General features: G+C 43.1%; 1 long non-coding RNA gene across 3 annotated transcripts in view; it reads right to left on the bottom strand.

Moving 5' to 3' along the window:
• The window catches only part of LOC144234034 (uncharacterized), a 250,945-nt gene extending 229,834 nt beyond the window's left edge, over positions 1 to 21,111 (bottom strand). For all 3 annotated transcript variants that reach the window (XR_013335839.1, XR_013335841.1, XR_013335840.1), the window contains exons 1-2: positions 20,847 to 21,111; positions 7,092 to 7,223 (exon numbers count right to left, since the gene is read on the bottom strand). This is a non-coding gene — a long non-coding RNA (uncharacterized LOC144234034). The remainder of the gene's footprint in view (positions 1 to 7,091; positions 7,224 to 20,846) is intronic.
• Between the last annotated feature and the right edge of the window lie 1,653 nt (positions 21,112 to 22,764).

Below are 22,764 nucleotides of genomic sequence, written 5' to 3'. Positions count from 1 at the left end.
GCTTACCATGTGTCAGATACAGGTGTTATTATTATTATTTCTCATCTTGGGGGTTATGTAGTAACCCAAAATCACAGAACTAGTAACTGTCAGTCAGTAACTGAACTCATGCACCCTGACTCCCAAGTCATCTCGGTCTATTTCTCCATCTTACTTCCACAAACGTAAGGAACATGAGGCACAGAGGGGTGTGGTATGTTGTGCGATATAATAACCTGATCTATTTTCAGAGGTAGTCTTTGAAAATCTCACACCAAACTCCAGGTCTTCTGATCTCAGCCATGCGCTTCTCACGGTAGCTGCCCCTCCTATGTTCCTTTCCAGTGGATGCTACCCCTCATCATAGAAGTCCAAGTTCGACACTTTTAAAATCACTCCTAGTTCATCCGTGATGCTCAGCACCCTGCAGGCAATGTGTCATTATGGCCCACTGAGTCTGCCACCGAATGCTTCTTGAATCTATACCTTTTGCCTATGGGATAAAGTCTACCTGCTTCCTAGAACCACCTAAGGCCCTTCACCATCTTATCTCAACCTTCTTTGCCAGTATCTCAGCACCACTGCACTGATCCCCACACACATACACACATACACTGTGCATTGCTCTGTAGTCACGCTAAGCCACATGAAAGTCATGCTTCTTCACACCAATAGCTCTTGCAAACACTGTTCTCTTTGCAGGCAATAGCATTTCCCAAACTCTCCATTTTGTAAACTTCTATAAAACCTTTAAAGCCTTCTTTGTGGAGCCAGGCAGAGTCCATCTCTGTTTCTTTGGTACTCCTATGTCATTTTGATAGTATTTATCAGTCTGTGTTGTCATGTGATATCAAACTATAAAATCTGCGAGGGTGAGAATTTTGTCTTCAATGCCTTTGGGTCTCTAGCACCTTGTACCCTGCTGCTTCATACTAATGATTCAAAAACAGAAATTTGAATTAAACTGAACCTCTCTCACCCAATAGCTAACACTATAGGTCTAGCTCCTTGCTACCAGTTAGGCTCTATGTGACTAGTATTTGAAATAATATTTTAAATGAATCTCCTTTGTGTTTGGTAATTATTTGCAATAATGTGGAACTTACTTTCCTTTCTCACCTAACCAGTAAAACTACAGTCAACTCTACCAGTCTTCTAAAATTTGTGGGAGCTCAGACATATGAAAAATTTTGCAACCAGGTATTATTTATTTAGGCATGGAGATACTATATTAAGGTAATTGTACCCTCTTGGTATAAAACAGACAATCCATGAAAAATCAGAGTCCTACTGAATAGTATACAGAAAAATACGTAAAATTCTTTTTCAAAAGTTATAATGGAAATACAGATACAGTTTGAAAGTTTAAATTGGCCTTGGAATTCCAAATAAATACATAACTAAAAAACCAGGATGTATTTCCTTATCAGTTTACAGAAGGTAAATAGCAAAAGGTGTTGACAGCGTTTCACATTTAGAGATGCCAAGGCCCTACACGTGTTTTTAGTTCATTTTTCTTCTCAATTCTGGGTGACAAGATCATATAGCTACCTATTCATTTTATTTCATTTCATTTCATTTCATTTATTTTTAAATTTTTTTAACATGTATTTATTTTTGAGAGACAGAGAGAGACCAAGCCCAAGCAGGGGAGGGGCAGAGAAAGAGGGGGACACAGAACTCGAAGCAGGCTCCAGGCTCTAGGCTGTCAGCACAGAGCCCACATAGGGCTCCATCTAGGACCGTGGGATCACAACCTGAACCAAAATCAAAACTCAGATGATCAGCCAACTAAGCCACCGCGGTGCCCCCTACTATTCATTTTAAGGATAAGGAGAATAAAGCATAGAGGGTTAAATGATTTGCTAAAATTATCCAAGCTACTGATAGTAAAATAGTAGTAATCATTTATATTCTTTAAGTTTTTTATGTTTATTTATTATGAGAAAGAGAGAGAGACAATGCACAAGCCAGGGAAGGGCAGGGAGAGAGGGAGACACAGAATAAAGCAGGCTCCAGGCTCCAAGCTGTCTATACAGAGCCCAACATGGGGCTTGAACACGTGAGCTGTGAGATCATGACCTGAGTCAAAGTCAAACGTTTAAGTGATGGAGCCACCCAGGTGCCCCTGTAGTAATCATTTATTAGGGCTGACTGTGTGACAGACAAAATGCTAAGCATTTATTTGAATTATCTCAGCCCTCATATCAGTACCACAAAGTAGGTGCTATCTATTTCCTCAACTGTGCTATCCTTTTTTTTTCTTTACATTTTAACAACTCTAAAATGGGTGAATTTTGCAATCACTGTTGTGTCATGGTTTGATTAGCAGCAATTTTTCTTTCTTAGTTGTACATAAAAGAATGATGACATCCTAGATCTCAGAAAATGCAGTCTGAGCCCCATTTCTGTAGGTGAGGAACTTAAAGCTCAGAGAAGGACCTTGTCCAAGATCAAACAGCTAGTGAGTGGCAGGGTCAGAATTTGAACCCAGACAGTTTAACATTAAACTCACACAATGATGCTCAACTATCCGCAGTACCACCTTGACAGGTAATGTGCACTCCCAGAATCTGACGTGCCAGTGTGGTAATGGATGCTATACATCGACCCGAGGAGGCAGCAGTCTCTTTGGTTGCCAGGGCCACTGGGAAGAATGATGTATGATAAGTGAATGAAAAATCAAGTTTCCCGTAACAAGTAGCCTTTGATTTCTCTGGGGGTCCTTCAGTGATACAAAGCATCTATCAGTAGGAAAGTCCTGTGGGAAATGCTCATTCTTCCTAGAAGCTGAAGTTGGGTTGCAACATCTCCCAGGAGGTGCCACGGGGTCATCATCCCCCCATTCTGCATCTCCCTCTTACACAGGCAGCCAAGTGAGAACTCACCTCTGATTAGATCATCACCTGCTGTGAACTTATTCTATTTCCTAACATAAAGCCTGATTCTTCTTTAAATTGTGAAAACCCTTCTTAGACCATAATTAAGTTTCCATTATTGGTTATATTTTAAAAAACAAAATTGACAAGGCTTAAACTTGAGAATAACAAAATAGATATGTATTTTTCATTAATGGGAATTAGAATGAAGTCGTATGCAGGAATTGGAATGTGTCAGCTGCTGAGAGAGAGAGAGGCAGTTGATTTGGACAGCAGTGTGACTAATTAGGTTTTCTTTTGTGAAGGAATTAGTTTGTATTGATTCATTTATGTCTGATGTAACTCAGTAGTCATCTCCCTGCTGGGGAGAAGCCTGCCTGGACTAGTAAGTGATAAGAAGGTGGCAGAGCAGCTCCACTCTTCTGAGCTATGTGTACCTCTCAGCTGAACCAACTGTGCAGGGCCAGGATGACCAGGTCACTCCAGTGGGTGTCCATTCCCTGCTTTGACACAGGCCAATGCTGTAAACTATCCCTGCTGGCTGGATATGGAAGTCCTAACACTAGCTTGCCCTGAAAAACCACAAGAGAGAGCTCAGAGTCTAAGCTGTAGAGAGCTTATGCTTTTCTGATTCAATAAACCAAACAAAACAGGGACCCGCCCTATTTCTCATGCAGGATAAAGCTCACTCCCCCTCTGTATTGAGGTCTTTCCTATCATTTCCATCTCAGGTGGGATAATCTCTCTAGTGAACTTGGCACTAGAGTTAATGGATCAAAAAAACAAAACAAAACAAAACAACCATGCAGGCAAAGCATCAAGGGCAACTTTTAGCATGGATAGTACTTTTCAGAAAGTACTACAATCTTCAGATGTGGTTTGTAACTAATTAGCTACAGATGCTTGGTCAAGTGACTGAACCTCTCTGGGCCTGTGTTTCTTTATTTGTGAAATTCCCTTTACAAAATGACACCAGTAAATTTAAAGGCAGTCCTAAGAGGAAAGTACATTGCACTCCAGGCCTATTTCAAGAAATTAGAAAAAGTGCAAGTATTATCCCTAAAGGCCATTCAGAATCATTTCTCCCAAGAGACTAATAGTTTGCATTAAGTTATCCACATTCTTTTGCTCAGAAACTTGTCTTCAGTACACACCAATATCAATACATAGCAGTCTGAATTTCTACAGCCATAAAAAGCCTTTATGTAAAAAAAAAAAAAAAAAAAGTGGGGTGCCTGAGTTGTCCAGTGGGTTAAACGTCTGACTTTGGCTCAGGTCACACTCTCATGGTTTGTGAGTTTGAGAGCCCCACGCCGGGCTCCACATTGACAGCTTGGAGCCTGCTCTATCACCCTCTCTCCCTGCGCCTCTGCCACTCATGTTCACTCTCTCTCACTTTCTCTCAATAAATAAATAAATAAAAGTTTTAAAAAGGAAGTTTGGAGAAATTAGGTAAAGTCACACGTAAGTAGTGGAAGTAAGGTCAGTCAGGCCAGGTGCCCCAATCCCAGACTCCCCTCATAGCCTGGAGGCAATGGACTTGGGAGGGAGGGGCTCCTGAAATAGTGAATCGCCCAGGACAGAAGGATGGAAACCAGGTTTGGGCATCCCATGGGATTTGTGGAGAAATGAGGAGACTTTTAGAGAAACTGCCAGACACAGAAAGTATAAACTTTCTAGTGCCAGAGCATGTGGTGGACCAGGGGCAGTTTAAGGAAGCTGTCCCGGGAATGGAATGTCCGGAAGGTCAACCCTAGGTAACCAGAATGGCAGAGCATAGGAAAGGCTCTCAGTTCAGGTTCAAGTGAGCACCAAAAAAACCAAATTCATGCCATTCAGGGGCAGTCTTAGGACTCAAACAGAAAGGGCTTTGTCATCTCATTGACCACCACTTTTGGCCATTGTAATTTCAAATAAGTAAGGATCTGTTCTTTGGTTGCAAACAACATAAACTTATTCGAGCTAATTTGAACAATAAAAAAGAAATTTGGGGGAGCACATGGGCAAATCCACAAGGGCAAATCCACAGAGTTAATGAAAAGCTGAACCTTAGACATAAGAACAGCCAGGGCAATCTCAATAGCAAGACTATTGGACAGTGACCTCAGGTCACTCCTCCAACCACTTCCTGTCCTTGGGTCAATCTGCCAAAGGTTTAAATTCCTGAATAAAGTATCTGATTGGCCTACTTTTGCAAATGCTATGTGCACACATGCACAAGTGCACGCAGGCATGCACATGTGAAGAGAGGGAACCGATTTTAATTGAAAGTCTCAGCAAGAGTTGTTTGCGGTGTGGGAGGAGTCATCATTACCAGCAGAAGAATGGATCTAGAGCAGGCAGAAACAGTGCATGTCCACTGAAGACTCCCAGACCAGGAGTTCTGCAACAAGACTAAGGGAGCAGATGCCTTTCCGGGAGCTATCTGGAAAGTTTACAGGAGTTACAGGTTACTCAGAGCTGAAGAGAAACCCATGCAAGCAAGTGCTCAGGAAGGAGAGAGGCGCATGAATCAGACATTCAGAACAGGACTGATAGATATCAAGCCTGGACAGTGTGACAAAATTTCACCTCAGCCAAAATCATCTTAAATATTCTTTGCTTTGGTGGGGTCCATCCAGAACCTGGGTTAGCCAGCCTGGTGCCTCCAGAGAGAGAAACACAGTGAATATGAGCTGTTTTAGGAGTTAGGTAATTGAAAATAATAGCAAGCCTTGCCAATGATAAGATAAAAAGCTAAACAATTAGTTCTGCCCTTGGGGGATAGGTGGGCCCACAGCCAAACAGGACAGGAAGTATCTCTGGGAGTCTCTTTTGTGCCCCAAAGCACAGTAACAGATTCAAACACACACACACACACACACACACATACCCGCACCAAGGGTAAAACCAGGGAATAGATGCTGTTGCCTTCAGTCTCTCCCTACCTCTCTTCAAGGATATAGTTTAGTGTCTTTGGCTTTCAAACTGTCCTCCATGCTTCTTTCATCTATTAATAAATTCATGCACAATGTGGTACACTTTTGCATTTTTAAACCGATTATCTTTTAGTCCAACTATGGAATAAAATATATTAAAACATTATGAAAAGAGCACTTTATGTGTTATCAGTAGACTTAGGTTCATGAATCTAGGCTGGGCACACATTAAGTTGGTCTCATTTTCACTCCCCATTACCAAAGACAATGTGCAGGGCAAGGAATACTGTTTGCTCATCTTTCCCTCTCCTGGGCCATTCTCCTCCCTTAGCAGCTGGTCCTAAGTTGCTCTACCTTACAACTAAATCGCATCCATCTTTCATATCTGGCCCAAGTGAAGGCAGTGAGGCATGAAGGAAAGGATCAAAATGCCCCAGTTCAGACTCCAGCTCTACCAGTGGTGAACTGGAAAGCCTTAGACAAATTACTTTACATCTCTGATGTTCTGTTTTATGATCTGTAAAATGGAGGTAATCATACATCTCTTTCAAGACCATGAAATAGTTGATGTAGAAAGAAGTGCCCACAGTAGGCACCTGATAGCTATTATCATTACCTCTTCCATAAAGCCTTCCCTGACCAACCCTTTTCAGAGCAAATTCTCATTTTTCTCCATACCTTTGATGCAAATTCCCTGTACCATTCAGATAGTCATCACGTGCTCTGAGATGCTAAAATGTTATCTTTCTTCTAACACCTATATCAAAAAGGTGCCCAGTGTAGTCTTTTATTTTTAAGTTTATTTATTTATTTTGAGAAAAAGAGGGCACGAGTGGGGGAGGGGCAGAGAGAGGGGTAGACAGAGAATCCCAAGCAGGTTCCATGCTGTCAGCATGAAGCTTGACTCAGGGGGCTCGAACTCACGAACCCTGAGATCATGACCTAAGCTGAAATCAAGAGTCAGACACTTAACCCACTGAGCCAACCAGGGCCCCTCCCCAACGTACCCTTTAAAAACAACAACCAAAAAAAAAACCCAGAAAACAAAACAAAACCCACCTTCTTTGACAGTGTATGATCTCGTGCACTCCTTTTCCAGGAAATGTCCTACTAACTCAACTCTCCATCATCAAGTCCTATGACTTAGCAGCATGAGTAAGATGTTCAAAAGAAGACTATTTTGAGTAAGAAGTTTATAACTATACCCAAATATATCCAAATCTGTGCTCATTTTCCTTCCCAACTTAACCCAGAAATGTTTTTCATGCAGATATGCTTAATTTCTAAACCTCAGAACAAGCCCTTATTTCCTTACCCTTAGAGTTAGTCACTTCTCTGTTCCTGCTATTAATCCTATCTGCACCATCCACAGCCTTGCAGTCTTGTGTCCTGGTTGTTCACGTCATCCTCTGTTTCTCAGTTGTGCCCAGCGTCAGGATGTGTTAACCTAGGAAAAACACAGACGTGGGTGGATGTAAGTAAGACCCAGGCTTTATTAGAAACTCTGCCCACTCCTCCCCTTTCACACCTCCCCAGGCACCATAGCCCTCTGAGGAGTTACTGAATTTGGGTCTCATGCCATTCAATTTCTTTTTTTTTATTTCTTTTTATTTTTATTTATTTCTAAGAGAGAGAGAGAGAGAGACAGCGTGAGCAGGGGAGGGTCAGAGAGAGAGGGAGACACAGACTCCGAAATAGGCTCCAGGCTCTGAGCTGGCAGTCAGCACAGAGCCCGACGCGGGGCTCGAACCCACGAACCGCGAGATCATGACCTGAGCGAAAGTCGGACGCTTAACCGACTAAGCCACCCAGGCGCCCCACGTGTCATTCAATTTCATCAAAAGTCCAGCACGGCTGCTTCATTTGAGTAAAAGTGCAGAGAGCGAGGAAGTTTAGAGCCCTAATATCAATTCAGTAAGCTCAAACCAGAGACACAATCTGGCTTTAGTGGAAGAGATAAAAGGGCATGGTTGGTGGCTTCCCTGGGTGGGAGAGAAATGAAGTCTGAAGGCTGTTTTTGCTGAGTGTGCTCGTTGTCAGGTGTCTGCAAACAAATCCCTAAAAATTGAGCAAGATCAAAGGACTCATCAAAGACCCATTCATCAAAGCTGGAACTCCACGTAGTCTGTGTTACAAACCACGTCTTCTATCCACACCCAAGAGAATCTGCGCAGGAGAGAGCCTTCAGCCCTGCTTATTGGTGTAAATCAAACAATACCAGAAATGGGGAAGGGAGAAAAAGATAAATGCCAGGAAAATCAAGGTCTCTAAAAGTTTTATGGCCTTTTGAGAGACTCAAGAAAATCTCTACCTCCTTATTCCTTCTTTTCCTAGCAAGGCTCTTGCTAGCACCAAAAACAGATTTATGGTTCTTACTATTTGTAAGACGTAACAGATTGAATGCCAGCAATGATAATGTACAATGTACAACTAAATCCAAACACTGTTCTGTGGGCTGACATTCAGAAGAGATAAACCACTGAAATATCAATGAGAAAAAAAGACACAAAATGGCCCTCAGGAACAAGTAAATGTGAGTGTATTTACAGACTTTTCTTACTTTCCCCACCACGCTGTGGGAGAGTATGAGCTCTGCACCCAAGAGAGTGCCTTGCTTGGAGGGGCAGGCACTCCAAGAATTGGAAGAACTGCACTTTGCTTTAGCTACTTTTGAATGCTGGGTGTAAACAGACAGAGTTTGCCCTGGACACAGATGATAAACAGATAGGCAGAAAGGAAATGCCCAAGGCTACATCTATTCATGAGGAAGGACAAAACCATGAATGGCAGACAAACTTGCAAAGCAGAATGCGTGCCTTGAAGGATCAGGTTGGATACAGACTCATAGCAGATTCAGTATTGCAATTAAAGTTCATAGCTTTTTCCACATTGTCTCCAAGGCCAACTGCCAAGTGGAAAGGAACAATAGACGAAATGTTTCTATGTTTCTCCCCTAAAAGATCTTGGTGAGACAACAGATGATGACTTTTATAGACTCAAGGTTATGAGCCCAGATGTATTTTCCAGTTACAACAGACAGAAAAATAGAAATCAGTTTTGGACCTTGCCAAGCATTGCGATGCCATTGCCAGACAAGTCTTGTCTTAATTTTAAAAGCATTTGAGAAATGGGATGCTTCTTCTACAGTGTGGTTTCCTAGTATTTTTCTAGAACAAAACCAAATGTTGCAGAATTTGAAAGAACCAAAAATCATACAGTCCAATTAAGGTTTCAAGTGAGAACTGTGTTCTCTCAAATGAAGTCTTTTCATGAGGAACCAGGATCCTCATCTCTTATAATATTTGGGGCTTGGCTACTATTATCCTTATTCTTCCATGTGGTTTCTGACCCTTTTCCAGGAAGTAACAGCTGAATACAAAATTAGGATGGGGGCAGTCACACCTGGAAGACTGTTCCGGGGGTAGTCCCTCCAGGAAATAAATCCACACACTTCAGTGACAGCAGTGGGAAATGTTCTCAACAGGCTCGCTACACAGCCGCCATTGGGGTAGGGTGGGGGTTGTCACTGTCTTTCAGAAACAGCTTTTACTTTGGTTTCTTAGGAAAATAGTACATGCCCTTTCTGCTTCCCACTGAGAGTGAATTACTCTTGCCTGCGGTCAAGCAGAGAGAGGCTGACTGGGCTGGGAGCACTCAGCTACAGCCTATTAAACTGAAGTTGCCTTTAAAGTTGGTTAATGACAAGAAAAACTGTGTTTCCATCTATCTATATATCCAAGCTCAGACATGGGAGAAGAAACTTTGTGTGGAAAAATGCCTTCATTTTACAAATTTGAATGTTCCTGACTTAACATCTAAAAACTCTAAAAATAAAAACATCTTGAAAATTATTAAATCTATATTCTATGAGAATTCAAATGCATGCCTGCTTGCTCCCACACCCACAAACAAAACGACTTTCCTGGAGGTCAAAACTCCACACAGTAAAGTTAGGCAAAGAAGGCAACATACCTTTCTCCCTCCCTCTATCATCATCATCGGTGGTTAGCATTTACACGGCACTGTGCTCTTGGCTGTTTTTCATAAGCATTCCTATCAGCTGGCCCTCAGCAGTAACCTTCCTTTAGAAGTCAGGTCAGAGAATGCTAGTTTGCAAATGAGAAACAGAAGCCAAAGTACTTGCCCAGCATGTCAGATCAGGAAACAATGTCTGAGTATATACATTTAAAACTGAAAATAAATTATATAGCCATCATATTCCCAATCCCAGGTGTTAATCACCTAGGGTCATTGATTCCAAAAAATTTTTCAGGCCAAATTTGTAGCAATTTTATTACTCAATTTCTGATATCTTTATTCTTTATTGCAATCAGCTTAAGTACTTCTAAGACAAACTTTCTGATATAAAATAACATTAACATAAAGACTACTTACTTGGAATTACCCTCCTATCTCTCAGTCTTACAAAGCCTGGTTTTGTTCTTTATTTGTTTTAATATTCAAAGGCTACACCCATATCATAATTGTCCAAGTCAACTGACCTAATTACTGCTGTCGTATGCTTGACCATTGTTTTAAGTATGTTAAATAACTAAGAGTTGGCGATTGTATATGTCCCTGTCACAGTTTTAAAAGACAAAGGCACAGTTTCAACTTTCAATAATTTCTTCTTAGCTTTTAATGGAAAGTAGAAATGGTGAAGAAAATGCAAGGCAAATGCAACATCAAGTGCCACTATTTGTCAACTGTAAAGCACCACAAATGTCTGTTGGTGTTACCGATGAAAGGAATAGGGTGGGGAGAAGGAGGAGGCAACTATCATTTCCATAAAGAAGTAACCAAGCTTCATTTCTGGTCCTTAGTTTCAATCACATAGACAATCAGCCTTGGCTAATTACAAACTGGTTTTGAAATGTTAGAATTACAACATGGCTGGTGGCCTGATCTGGAAGTCTAACCTTGATTGAATATAAGTTGACCACATAACGCCTTTATTTTGTCAGAGTGATAGGATCTCAGTCACTTACCTAGTTTTTGCTCTTGAAACTTATCAAATGGCAGAAAGATACATAATGCCATAAAATCCAACTGGAAAGAACCTGGGACTAACATGTTCTTTTCTCCAGCAAAGGACACTAAAAACATTTGGTTCCTTTTCAAAATCAGAACATTCAATAACCTGCAGTGATTTTAACTAGGTACAAAATGTGATCATTTTGAACTCAGATAGTAATCCATTTAAGATTTCCTATCTGAAATTCTACAGCAACCATAAAAATAAGCACTAACTCATATACTTTGGGCCTAAAGAAAAACATCCAATAAACTACAAATAGCTAACCCTGGTTTCTTTGTTTGCATTATTCCCAGGTGTATCTGCACAGATAGCCTGCAAGTAGCATGCAAAGGGTACCTTCACCCCATTCAGATGACTTCCTTTCTGGTACAACACCCACCCTAACATTGCCTCCAAGTATTTCCTTAACTCATGCTGCTGTCTCCCGGGTATGCACCACCACCACCACTCACAGTCTTTGTTATCTAGCTCAAGCCAGTGGCTCTGAATAATTGGAAAACTGATCAAGCAGCCACTTCTGAAACATTGGTAGTAAGGCTGTGTAGTATGCTGCAAGGGCCAGGTTCTGGAGCCAGACTGCCCAGGTTCCATCTCACCTTTGCCAGTTTTTCTTTCTTTCTTTTCTTTCTTTCTTTTTCTTTCTTTCTTTCTTTCTTTCTTTCTTTCTTTCTTTCCTTCTTTCCTTTCCTTCTTTCCTTCTTTCTTTCCTTCTTTCTTTCCTTTCTTTCTTTCTTTCTTTTCTTTCTTTCCTTCTTCTTTCCTTCTTTCTTTCCTTCTTTCTTTCTTTCTTTCCTTTCTTTCTTTCCTTTCTTTCTTCTTTCTTTCCTTCTTTCTTTCTTTCCTTCCTTCCTTCCTTTCTTTCATGTTTACTTCTTTAAACATTCCTTCCTTCCTTCCTTCCTTCATTCTTTTCTTTTTTTAATGTTAACTTCTTTATTTTGAGAGAGTGTGAGCAGGGGAGGGGCAGAGAGAGGGAGAAAGCACAGAGCCCAGCGTGGGGTTCAATCTCACAAACCAAACTGTGAGACCATGACCTGAGCTGAAGTCAAGAGTTGGAACCTTAACCGACTGAGCCACCGACGTGCCCCTCACCTTTGCCGGTTTCTAGCTATTTAACCTTGGTTTAAGTTTCTAAACTCTGTGTCTCAGCTTCCTCTGTAAAACAGGCATGATGAAATTACCTCCCCACAGACTGTTATTAGGATTGAATGTGTGGATATGTCTAAAATATGTGTAGTATTACCTAGAATACAGTAAGATTTATACTTAAATTAAAATTTAATGAAACAATGAAATGATGAAATTCATTGAAATGAAATTAAAATTTCATTGTTAAGGGCAAATTTTGAAAAACGTTGCTGTTGTCCTATTATAGTCTGAAAAAACCTCTGCCTCTCTTTGGTCTGGCAGGTAGTTCTCAACACCCTATGACAATTCTCTGACCCTCCTTACCCACTACAGATAGGACAACAGTCACCAGGCCCTCTGGTGCAAGCACTCCCTGGATTCTACCCATACACCTGTCACTCATATATCACCCAACCAATCCCTCTGGCCCCCACCACTCACTCACACATGTCCCTAGAATGGGTAGATAGATATTCAAGTGAAATTCTGTTGGACAATGAAGGAATAGAATTGTTAATGTCAGTAAGAGAACGAAAGCAATGCCTCTTGTCCATATCCTACTTGAATGCTCCAGAGAGGAAATACCCTAGAACTAGACCTGCCATGTTTACTATTTATTCCCGATTGCTATCTTCCTTCTGGCTCCTTCTGAGGAAAGAACACATGCAGCAAATATGATGTGAGCACCCTGAGAAACAGGCTCTTTTCCCAGAAATACTTCCCCTTCAGCTCCTTCCACTGCAGGATTCTGCATAGACATCCTACCCTCTTGTCCACCTTGGCAGAAACATCCAACCAGTTCTTCTCTAGCCAAACCCTATTTACTTAGCTGCTGGATCTTCACTATCCCCATTAAGGCTTTTTCCTTCTCTGAAAAGTCCGAAATGGGTCCACTTCTTCCCAGCATTTCCTGCAGGTAGAAATTTAAAGCCACGTAGGAAGGGGAAGAAGCAGTTGTTAGAGAAAGTCCCTTGGGCAAGCTGGATTCTCACTTCACCTTACACTTCTGACCAACCTGTTTCTGAGGGTGCTTACATCACATTTGCTGCATGTGCTTTCCTTAGAAGGAGCCAGAAGGAAGATAGTAGCCAGAAATAGTAAATATGGAAGGTCTAGTTTGAAAGCTGACTTTAGGATGACGTTTTTTTTCCAATGGCAAAAGACTGGAGACCAGATACCAGCATGCAAAGTGACAGCCCTTTTCCACTTATAAAAAATTTAATAATAGGCTGCAAACCAATAATCTATCCTAGAATACAGAATAGATTATGTTCTACCATGAGGAGGAAGTAGTAACTAAGTATGTTTGACAGTAAGATCTTGGGACCCTCCAGGATCCACAAAGTATCTCACTATAATTTTTTTTTTTACTTTGTGACTTTACAGCAATTACATATTCAAAACAATAATGTAAGCATTGCCACATACCATAAGTCTGTGTTCCTCCTAAATTTATGTTGAAACCTAATCCCTAATGTGATGGTGTTTGGAAATGGGACCTTTAGGAGGTGATTAGGTCATAACGGTGGAGACCTCATGAATGGGATCAGTACCCTTAGTAAAGAGGCTCCAGAGAACTCCCTCACCCCTTCTGCCACGTGAGGACACAGCACAAATAAGTCAACCCTAGAAACTGGATCTACTGGAGCCTTGATCTTGGACCTTCCAGCCTCCAGAACCATGAGAAATAAATGTTTGTTGTTTATAAGCCATTCAGTCTAGGTATTTTGTTACAGCAACCCTAAAGGACTAAGACAAGCATATTCTAGATCACAAGTTTCTAAAATCTCAAAATCCACTTAAGATTAAGAAACCCATAAAAACAGTTCACTCTTGAACAAAACATATGGGAAAATGTATAAAGTGAACTCTAAGTTAATAGATACAGATAAGCAAATCTGTATGGAAGCCAAGATGAAAGTGTCTTTGAATTGGTTCTCTCAATATTTCTATGAAAATTCTCAGTGTTGTTTTGTTGTTTTTTTTTTTTACAGTGTCACTTTCCTGAGTTCTATGCATAATTTTTATGGGAAGACATGTTTCCAACTTAGGTGATTCTGGTAACAACCAGTTTTCAAGGACCTCTTTGTTTAAACTGAACTGAGGCTGATAGTCCAGACTCAGGTAGTAGCTCCACCTCTAATTTATCATATAATCCCTCTGAGATTCCATTTCCCTCTTGTGAAATGGAGATGATGATAGGAAATAGAAGCTCTTTGCAAACTCTAAAGTAATACCTATATTCTAACACAATGCACTGTTCCAGAAGCATGTATATTTCCTGAAAAGGCTGCAAGGGTAAATACTCAACTTTTTGTACTTACTTTTGGTTTGTGGCTTCCCAATCCTGAGCCCTTAAATTATTTTAGTGAAAGATGCATCCCTCCTTCTGCTAAATCCTTATAAATAATGGAAGGTTTTTAGTGATTTCTCAAGGGAAGGAACAGCTATTCCCACACACACATTTTGCAAAGCTGAAAAGTTAAGCTGACAAAAAGAAAGATGTCTAGGTTATAAGTGGAATTAAGATACAGAACAAAAAGAAAGATGATTTTTTTCACAACCTCCAAAAAATAAATCTCTTATCTTTTATTTATTGACTCAATCATGTGTTCAACAAATATGAGCAATCATGGTCACAGGCACTATTCCTGGCCCCAGATAGCCAGCAGTGACAAAGTCAAGGCCCTGTTCTTATGGAGTTTACACTCTAGTAGTGGGAGAGGGTGGAAACAGACAATAAATAAAGTTACCAGGTGGTACTAAGTAATATGAAGCTTAAGGAGCAGAGTGAAAGGAAGGAAAAATTCTCTAGCCTCCAGGTCTTCCAGCTGGACTAAGAATTAAATTTACATAAAACAGATTAACAGGAAAAAAAGCCAAAATTTTATTATGTGTGCATGGAGGCCCAGTAATGAAATTGAGACCTAAAGAAATAACCAAAGCAGGCAGTTCTTATACTCTTNTAATAAATAAATAAATAAATAAATAAAAAGTAACAAGGTTGTTTATACAGCCTTCTGGGGTCTAAACTTCCCATCTCTGGTGATAAGGATGTCTAAATCCTTGTACAGAGAAGGTGCCTTTCACATGGAGATTAATTCCCTGCTTTCAGGGGGACAGAAGAAGGTCTGAGTGTCCTTGCATAGGCTGCCTCTTAAGTAACTTTTATTTAAAATGATCAATACACCAAAGTGGCACATTTGGAGGCAGGCTGCCCGTGGCCCCTACAAGATCATGATGGAGGGAGAAGGTGTCCAACAGGGTGGTTGTCATGCCTTTCTCATTAGGTGACAGTACAGCTGAGACTGGAATAGAGCAAGGTAGCCAGTCATTCAGATACATGGGGACAGCACATCCCAGCCACAGGGAATAGTAACGAAACCCTGGAGGCTAGAGAGTGCTTTACCAACCGCTGCTTGTACTCACCCACCGACCTTTGTCCCACATTTTTCACCACCCCTCCAGGGATACCAGCTGCCCTGACCGGATTTCAGCATCTCAGACCACCCAGATCAGTTTGAGCTTAACCTCAGACTTACACTACTAGAATAACCAACAACTACCTTTACCTCATTATAGTATTAAAATCTCAGCCCGGGGCGCCTGGGTGGCTCAGTCAGTTAGGCGTCCGACTTCAGCTCAGGTCATGATCTCACGGTTCATGGGTTCAGGCCCCACATCGGGCCCTGTGCTGATGGCTTAGAGCCTGGAGCCTGCTTCGGATCTGTGTCTCTCCCTCTCTCTGACCCTCCCCTGCTCATGCTGTCTCTATCTCTCTCTCAAAAATAAAATATTTTAAAAAATAAATAAAATAAAATCTCGGCCCAAGGAGGGGCATGAGCCTCATCTACATAACATACAATGTATATATAGCCATGTTTCCTTAGGACTCATGCACTACCTTGTGCTCGCCTCTATATGCAATGACAAGGCTTCCCTATGTAATTATTTAACCTAATCCTAAATAAAATGAACCCATCTACCCTTGCTCAGAAGAGTCACCGCTTTGGAAACCTTTCCCCGTAATCTCCGTTATTTGCTGCAAGTTTTCTTTGTGCGATCACTCATCCTGGTGCAGTTTCTGATTCACCAAGTGAACTCGTGTTGGTTTGGTTATAGGAGCAAGGGTGCCAGTGATGGCCTGTGAGGTCAGAGAGGTGCAGAGGGACCGATAGTATGCAGTCTGCAGGCCATGGTAAAGGATTTTGCATTCTACTCAGAGAAGAGAAGACATTGTAGGTTTTAGTGCAGAGGAGTGATATGATCTGGTTTATGTTTTTAACAGATTTCTCTGTGTAGTGTATATTGGGTTAGAAGGCTGCAGGGATCTACATGGTAGCGGTGCAAGTGGTAGAAGTGAGAATTCTGATTATATTGTGAAGATAACACAATGCTAATTCTGATTATATTGTGAAGATAACACAATGCTAATGGAGAGGATGTGCACCAAGTGAGAAAAGGAGTCAAAGACAAGTACATCAACTGAAAGAATACTTATGCCATTGCCTGAGAGGAGGAAGTCTACAAGAGCAGTAACTTTGATGGGAGGAAAGAGAATCAAGATTTGTTTTGGACATGGTAAGTTTGAGCTCCCTGTTAGAGATCTAAGTGGAGATGTTGGAGCTGTTGTTATGGAAATCTGGTCTGGATCACCCCACAGAAGAACCAAGTGGCACTCGGAGATCTTGGAAGGCAGGAGGTTTATTTTCCACTGGTGGGCTCAGAGGAGATCACTCTCCAGAGGTCTGAGTCCAAAGCTCAAGCAGAGGAAACAATTTATAGTCTGTCACTTCCACATTCCTCATTAGTGCACATGACAAGCAGGTTGGGAAGGAGAACCTGGAAGGGGAGTCTTTGGGCAGGAATTGGAATTCCCGTATCAGTGCTGTCAGCCATCTTATATAACAGATTTTTCCCTATCATTCCACACTTTGATGCCCCTTTAAACAGATCTAGTCGGTATTAGAGGGTATCATCTTTATTTATTATGGGCTGGTTCTTTTCCTTTAGTTCCCCTGACTTTGGTTGTGACTATTCCTGAATGGTTTACAAAGCATTGTTTACAGCATTCTTTTCCAAGGAATATTTAGGTGTCCCCTTTCCTGGCAGTGAGGAGGTTAAGTGCCCATCTGTTTTGGAGGGCAACTCCTGCCAGGGAACTTATTTGGCTCTTTAGGGACACAAGGGAGTCAGCTACTCATTAGTCCCATAGAGGGGCCTATGCCTCCTCTGCCAGTCCCTGTCCCTGTGGCCATTCTTGTCCATAGGAGGATGGGTAGTAACACCACTTGTTTAGCCTGGGCCTTAAGGCTGAAGGTTAATCTAAGCACCAACTTTTATCCTGAGAATTATTTAATCTCTTTTTCTTGAAGTTTGAGGCACATACATCAGTGCAAAAAATTCCCCAAAATGGCATTAACAATTTCCTTACTGGCAGGCAACCCAACAGACGGAAAGAGGTTACACTACATTTAAGCTTTTAAACCCCCAGATTCTTCCACTGAAGGTACTCTGCTCCTACAAATGGGGCCCAAATTAGAGGCAATCAATATGAACAAAACATCCTATCCATGAGAAAGGTGAGTGCAAATGGGAACCTCTCGCTGCTTCCCCAGCTTTCCGATGGCAAGAAGTAAGGACAGTCTATTTATTTTCTCAGACCAGCGATTCCTCAAGCTTCTGCCCTGTGTAGACCTTCCTGGGTGTGGCTAGAACAAGGCTGAAGATCGAACTTGGGTCATGTTCCAAGTCTGGGGCTCCTCAGGATTGGTCCTCTTGACTCTGGAGTAGTAGACCCATGGAGTGATACCTGTATGAGGCCCAGCCCACTGTGGTTTGAGAGGGTCTTTTTTTCCAATCTTTGACCTAGACTGAGTCCCCTGGTGAGAGGGGATGTATAGGAGATCCTAAAAAGATGGGGGACCTCTCAAAAGGGGAGAAACCTTGAGTTCCTTGTGTGCAACAGACACACAGGAGGGCCAGGGGCAACAGGTCTGGCCATGGGAGGTCTGTTTCCTGACAGAACTTGGCTAAGGTTCTCTTGAGGGTGCAATTCATCTTCTTTACTTTTCCTGAGCTTTGAGGCCTGTTATCGCTGTAGGGTGTGGCTGGTAAGGCCAACCAGGGGACAGTTTCTACTTTGAACTCCTGATAGGGCTTGCGGCACAGATAAGGGAGGGAGCTAGGTCTACCTCCTTATTAGCTGCTATCTTGGTTGCTGTCTGTCAGAGGGATTTCCTGATTTCCTTGTGCTGTAGGGTTGTCTCCTTTCTAGTGTTCTTTGCAGTGTAGAACTGTATGCTACTGGCCGTTGCCAAGGGCCAACAGTCTGTGTGAGAACCCCGAGGGCGACCTTTTCCTTCTCATGCATAAAGAGATTGAAAGACTTCTATATTCTGGCAGACCAAGAGCTGGTGCCTGCCCCAAGGCTGCCTTTATCTCTAGCAAAGGGGCTTCAGCCTCCTTGGTCCAGACAGGGGGTTCCCGATCTGGCCCTACCAAGAGATTATAGAGGGGTCTTGCTATTGCTGAGAATCTGGCAATCCAGATTCAGTAGAATCCCGCAGCCCTGAGGAATTATCACAGCCCCTCCTTAGTTTGGGGCTGAGGTAGGGAGGTGATGACCGTTTTCCTCTCCAGCAGTAGTGCTCTTTTTCCTTGGGTAAGGAGGAAGCCTACATATCAGATTTGTTGTTGGCAGATCTGTACCTTTTTGCATGAGACTCAATACCCTGAGTCCAACAGGAGGAGGGCCCTTGTGTCCTCGGTACAATTTTCCCAGGTAATGCTGGCAAGGAGGAGGTCACCCACGTTCTGGAGAAGGGTATGTGTGGCCTCCCTTCAAAAGCTGGCAAGGTGTCTGGCCAGTGCCTCCTGAGAAAGAGAGCAGGTGAGTTTTTAAACCCCTGTGGGAGGCATGTCCAAGTCAGTTGCATCTGATGCCTTGTGTCTGGTTCTGTCCANGCCAAGTGGAGGCAGAAGGCATCCTTTAAGTCTAGGCAGGCAAACCATCTGGCAGAGCCCAAGATCTGGCTGAGGAGAGTGTACGCATTCAAGACCACAGGGTACAAGGCTTGAATGGGTCGGTACCCTCTTCCCATCTTCTCGACTGGCAAGAGCGGGGTGTTCTGGGGTGATTGGCATTCAACCAGAATGTGTGTTTTGTGTGTGTGCCTGCCCTTGCCTCTTGTGGGAGGCAGTACTGCCACAGTCTCTGCAGTTGAGCCCCTGGGATTAACTCTACAATGGCGAGGGCCCAGTTGTGGCCAAGTCTGGGGAGGGGAATTGTTCTCGGGACACACCGTGGGAAAGGCAGTCCTGAATTCAAGTGGGCCGCTTGGTTGGGCCTGGGCACAGAATAGCCTCCATTTGGATCCAGTTGGGGGCTAGTGCATCCCATTGGCTCAAAGGTTACTTGGGCCCCCAGCATTGAGAGTATATCTTGGCCGAGGAGACGGATAGGGCACTCGGGTAGGTAGAGGAACTCATGCCATACCGTGTGGCCCTTGAATTCACATAAAAGTCATAATATGGACCCCTACTTTTATTTTGACCATAGGCTCATAGGGGCCAGGAAGAAGTGAGCCTGGTCTCCCTCAATCTGAATCTATTCCTGCTAGGCTTATGAGGTCCTTTTTGCAAGGTTCTTGTGCATCTCAGCTGGGTTCCTGGGACTTACTTTCCCTGGTTGGGACATTTATTCTTTTAATGTCCTTTCTCCTTGCAGTAGGCTCATTGACCCTTGCTAAGGAGGTTTTGGGCCTCCCTGCTTTTGGCAGCTGGACCTTCCCTGTCCTTTTGTCATGGCTCTCTTGTGCCTCGGAGTCAAACAGGGTGTAAGCCTTGCATAGGCTCGCATAATAATCCCCAGGGGATTCCCCTTTGCTGCTGGGTATATTCAAGGGCTTCTTCACCCCTGCTTGGACCCACCCTCTTTCCCAAGGAAAGCCTCTTGGTATCAGCAGCAGTGGACCGGCACCTGGCCAAGGGGAGAATCTGGCCACTGGTATGGGGGGAGAGTGGATCTGCTGAGTCCAGAGGTATTGGGGAGACTGAAGATGGCACAGTTCTTCCTCCAGAGTACCGGCAAGAATTTGTGGAAGTCAGGACTTTTGTTGACTTTCCTTGGGCCACTTTGTCGAGGTGACTAAGACCCTAGCCTGTCCCTGTTTGTTGCAGGTAAATCACACCCAAGAGGGAAGGGTTTGGGCAATCTCTAACCAGGAGTCGATATACAGGAAATGATCAGGGTAATCTGGGTCTCTGGAGACAACATGCCAAATGCCGTGGATGGTTGGGACACCTGAGGTTCCCTCTAAGGGCCGTTCTACACCAAAAGTGGGCCATTCTAACTCACATAGGGCACTTAATTTGCCAGGAGTTCATCTTAAATTCATACTCTCCCAAAAACCCCTTCTTTGCTCAGTCCCGACCCCATAATGTTCCCATGAGACAGTCGCAAAGACAAACAGAGGAGTAGGGGTCCCCCTTCTAATGAGGAGACCAGTCAGATGCTCGTCTGGACGCGTCTCGAAGGAACTTAGATGACGCTTAGCCATAGCAGTCTCAGCTTTGTGACTTACGATTGGAAACTATTCCGATGCCGCCATAGACATATGCCGTTCACCACGGAATCGCAGACAGGCCCACTCCGTAGGTTTTTGGGGACCTTAAGGGTGCCCACCAGTGGAGCCACAGAATTGAACTCAGCAGGCAAGTCAGACTGAGTCGCCATTCACACTCACATACACACCGGAGGCACATTCCCTCCCACAGAATTTCTACCGGTGAGACCGCTGAGGTCTCTGGGAAGTGATCAGGTCCCCCTTCCACCGCCAGGAGTGGGCCGGACAGGACAGATTCAGGGCCCAGGCCTTACCAACATCGATTCCAGGTCCTCACCTGCCAAGTCTCCTTGGGAGACTACCAAAATTCAGGCAGGGCGCGCCTTCTCCTTTGCAGTTTCTCATTTCGTCACCGCCTCGCCGTTTTCTTAAACTGGTGGCAACAACGGGCCAGCACGGTTAGGTTTCCCGGTCAGGAAACCAAATGTTACAGAATCTGGTCTGGATCACCCAGCAGAAGAAGCAAGTGGCACTCAGATAGCTTGGAAGGCAGGTGGTTTATTTTACACTGGCAGGCTCAGGGGAGATCACTCTCCAGAGGCCTGAGTCCTGAGTGCAAGCATGGAGGACAATTTATAGTCTGTTACTTCCGCATTCCTCATTAATATGCGCGACAAGCAGGCTGGGAAGAATAACCCGGAAGAGTAGACTTCAGGTGGGATTGGAATTCCCCTATCAATGCTGCCAGCCATCTTATAACAGATTTTTCCCTATCACTGTTATATATGCAAGATTCACTATTGCCGTCTATAAAAAGTTCAGGAGAGCTATTTGGGCTAGAGATAGAAATTTGCGAGTCATTAGCATGAGTTTGCCAGATTTAGAAAATAAAGTCACAGGACTAAATATTATTGGTTGTATATCTGATATTCAAATTTAACTGGGAATCCTGTATTTTATCTGTCATCCCTGTGGGTGGGGCTATCTTGAGATCATAGAGAAGCCTAGTGTGAAAAGAGGAGAGAGAAGTGAACCAAAGGTTGGGCCCCAGGGCACTGTGATGTTAAAAGATAAGGAAGAGGAGCAGGAGCCAGAGAAGGGACCAGAAGGAAAACCAGAAAGCATGGTATTCTAGAAACCAAGAGAAGAAAGCGTCATAGGAAGGAAAGAGTGATCACCTGTGTCAGCTGTAACTAATAGCACTGGATTTGACAATGCAGGTGGCATGGGGGAAGGAATGTTAGACTGATTTCCAGAAGAAAAAAAAAATGGGAAAAGATACACTATGAGAACAAGAACATACACACCTTTTGTAATGGGGGGTATACAAATGGCCAACAGCTCGAGGGTAATTAGGGGTCCAAGGAGGTATTTTTTAAAGATGAGATAGTAATCAGCAGCCATGGCAGGTGAGTGAAGTGGCATCCTGTCCCTGGAGTGGAGTTAAAAAGAAAACTACAGGCCCAAAATGGCACTACTTGGGCCAGGCCGAGTCACCAAACCAGGCCTTAATACCTAACCTAATTGCAGCTTTTCTCTTCCGCTCAGAAATGTAGTCTTAACCTGCCAGTCAGAAAGTAGCAAGGAGATAATCTGTCACAAGAGCCTTCTTCATCCCCTCCCAACCCCCCCACCAAAAAGGGAAGAATGAGGTAATCTACATAATAAGAATTTCTGCCCTTCCCCCTGAGGGAAAGTGATCTCACCTGAAACAATACTTTCTTTTGCCTAAAACTTTCTTGCCCCACCATCCTTCTTATAAAAACCTTCCATTTTGTGCAACTCCTCAGAGCTCCTCTCTGTTTGCTAGATGGGATACTGTCCCATTCATGAATCATTTAATAATAAATATTAGATCTTCAAATTTATTCAGTTGAATTTTGTTTTTTAACAGTAGCCATGCACTTGACACTGAGAAGCTGGCACTTGCCTGGTATGCAGGCACAGAGCTTTGGCATCCAGGTTGATAGGGAAAAGCCACAATAAGTCCTGGATCAAGAATATTCAAGGTGTGCTCAGTGTAACACCACGTTTGACTTTATCCCCCCAAAAATGCTACTACCTCTGGGATGGGAAGTGCTCCTATATGTCAATCTTTTGCCCTGGGGATTTGGGTACACCCTGTGTGGCTGAGTACCAAGGGTGTTACTACCTATGACTTCCAGAAAATCAAACATCTGTAACAGTGGTTTGTCTTCTTTTCAGCAAACATAGATCTCATTTCTAAATAGAAACCGACATTTTGCAACTGAAAT

Source organism: Crocuta crocuta, unplaced genomic scaffold (genome assembly GCF_008692635.1).
Source record: "Crocuta crocuta isolate KB4526 unplaced genomic scaffold, BGI_CrCroc_1.0 scaffold55, whole genome shotgun sequence".
Lineage (NCBI taxonomy): Eukaryota > Metazoa > Chordata > Mammalia > Carnivora > Hyaenidae > Crocuta > Crocuta crocuta.
Note: the sequence above shows the minus strand (reverse complement) of the source record. Positions and strands in the feature narration are given on the sequence as shown.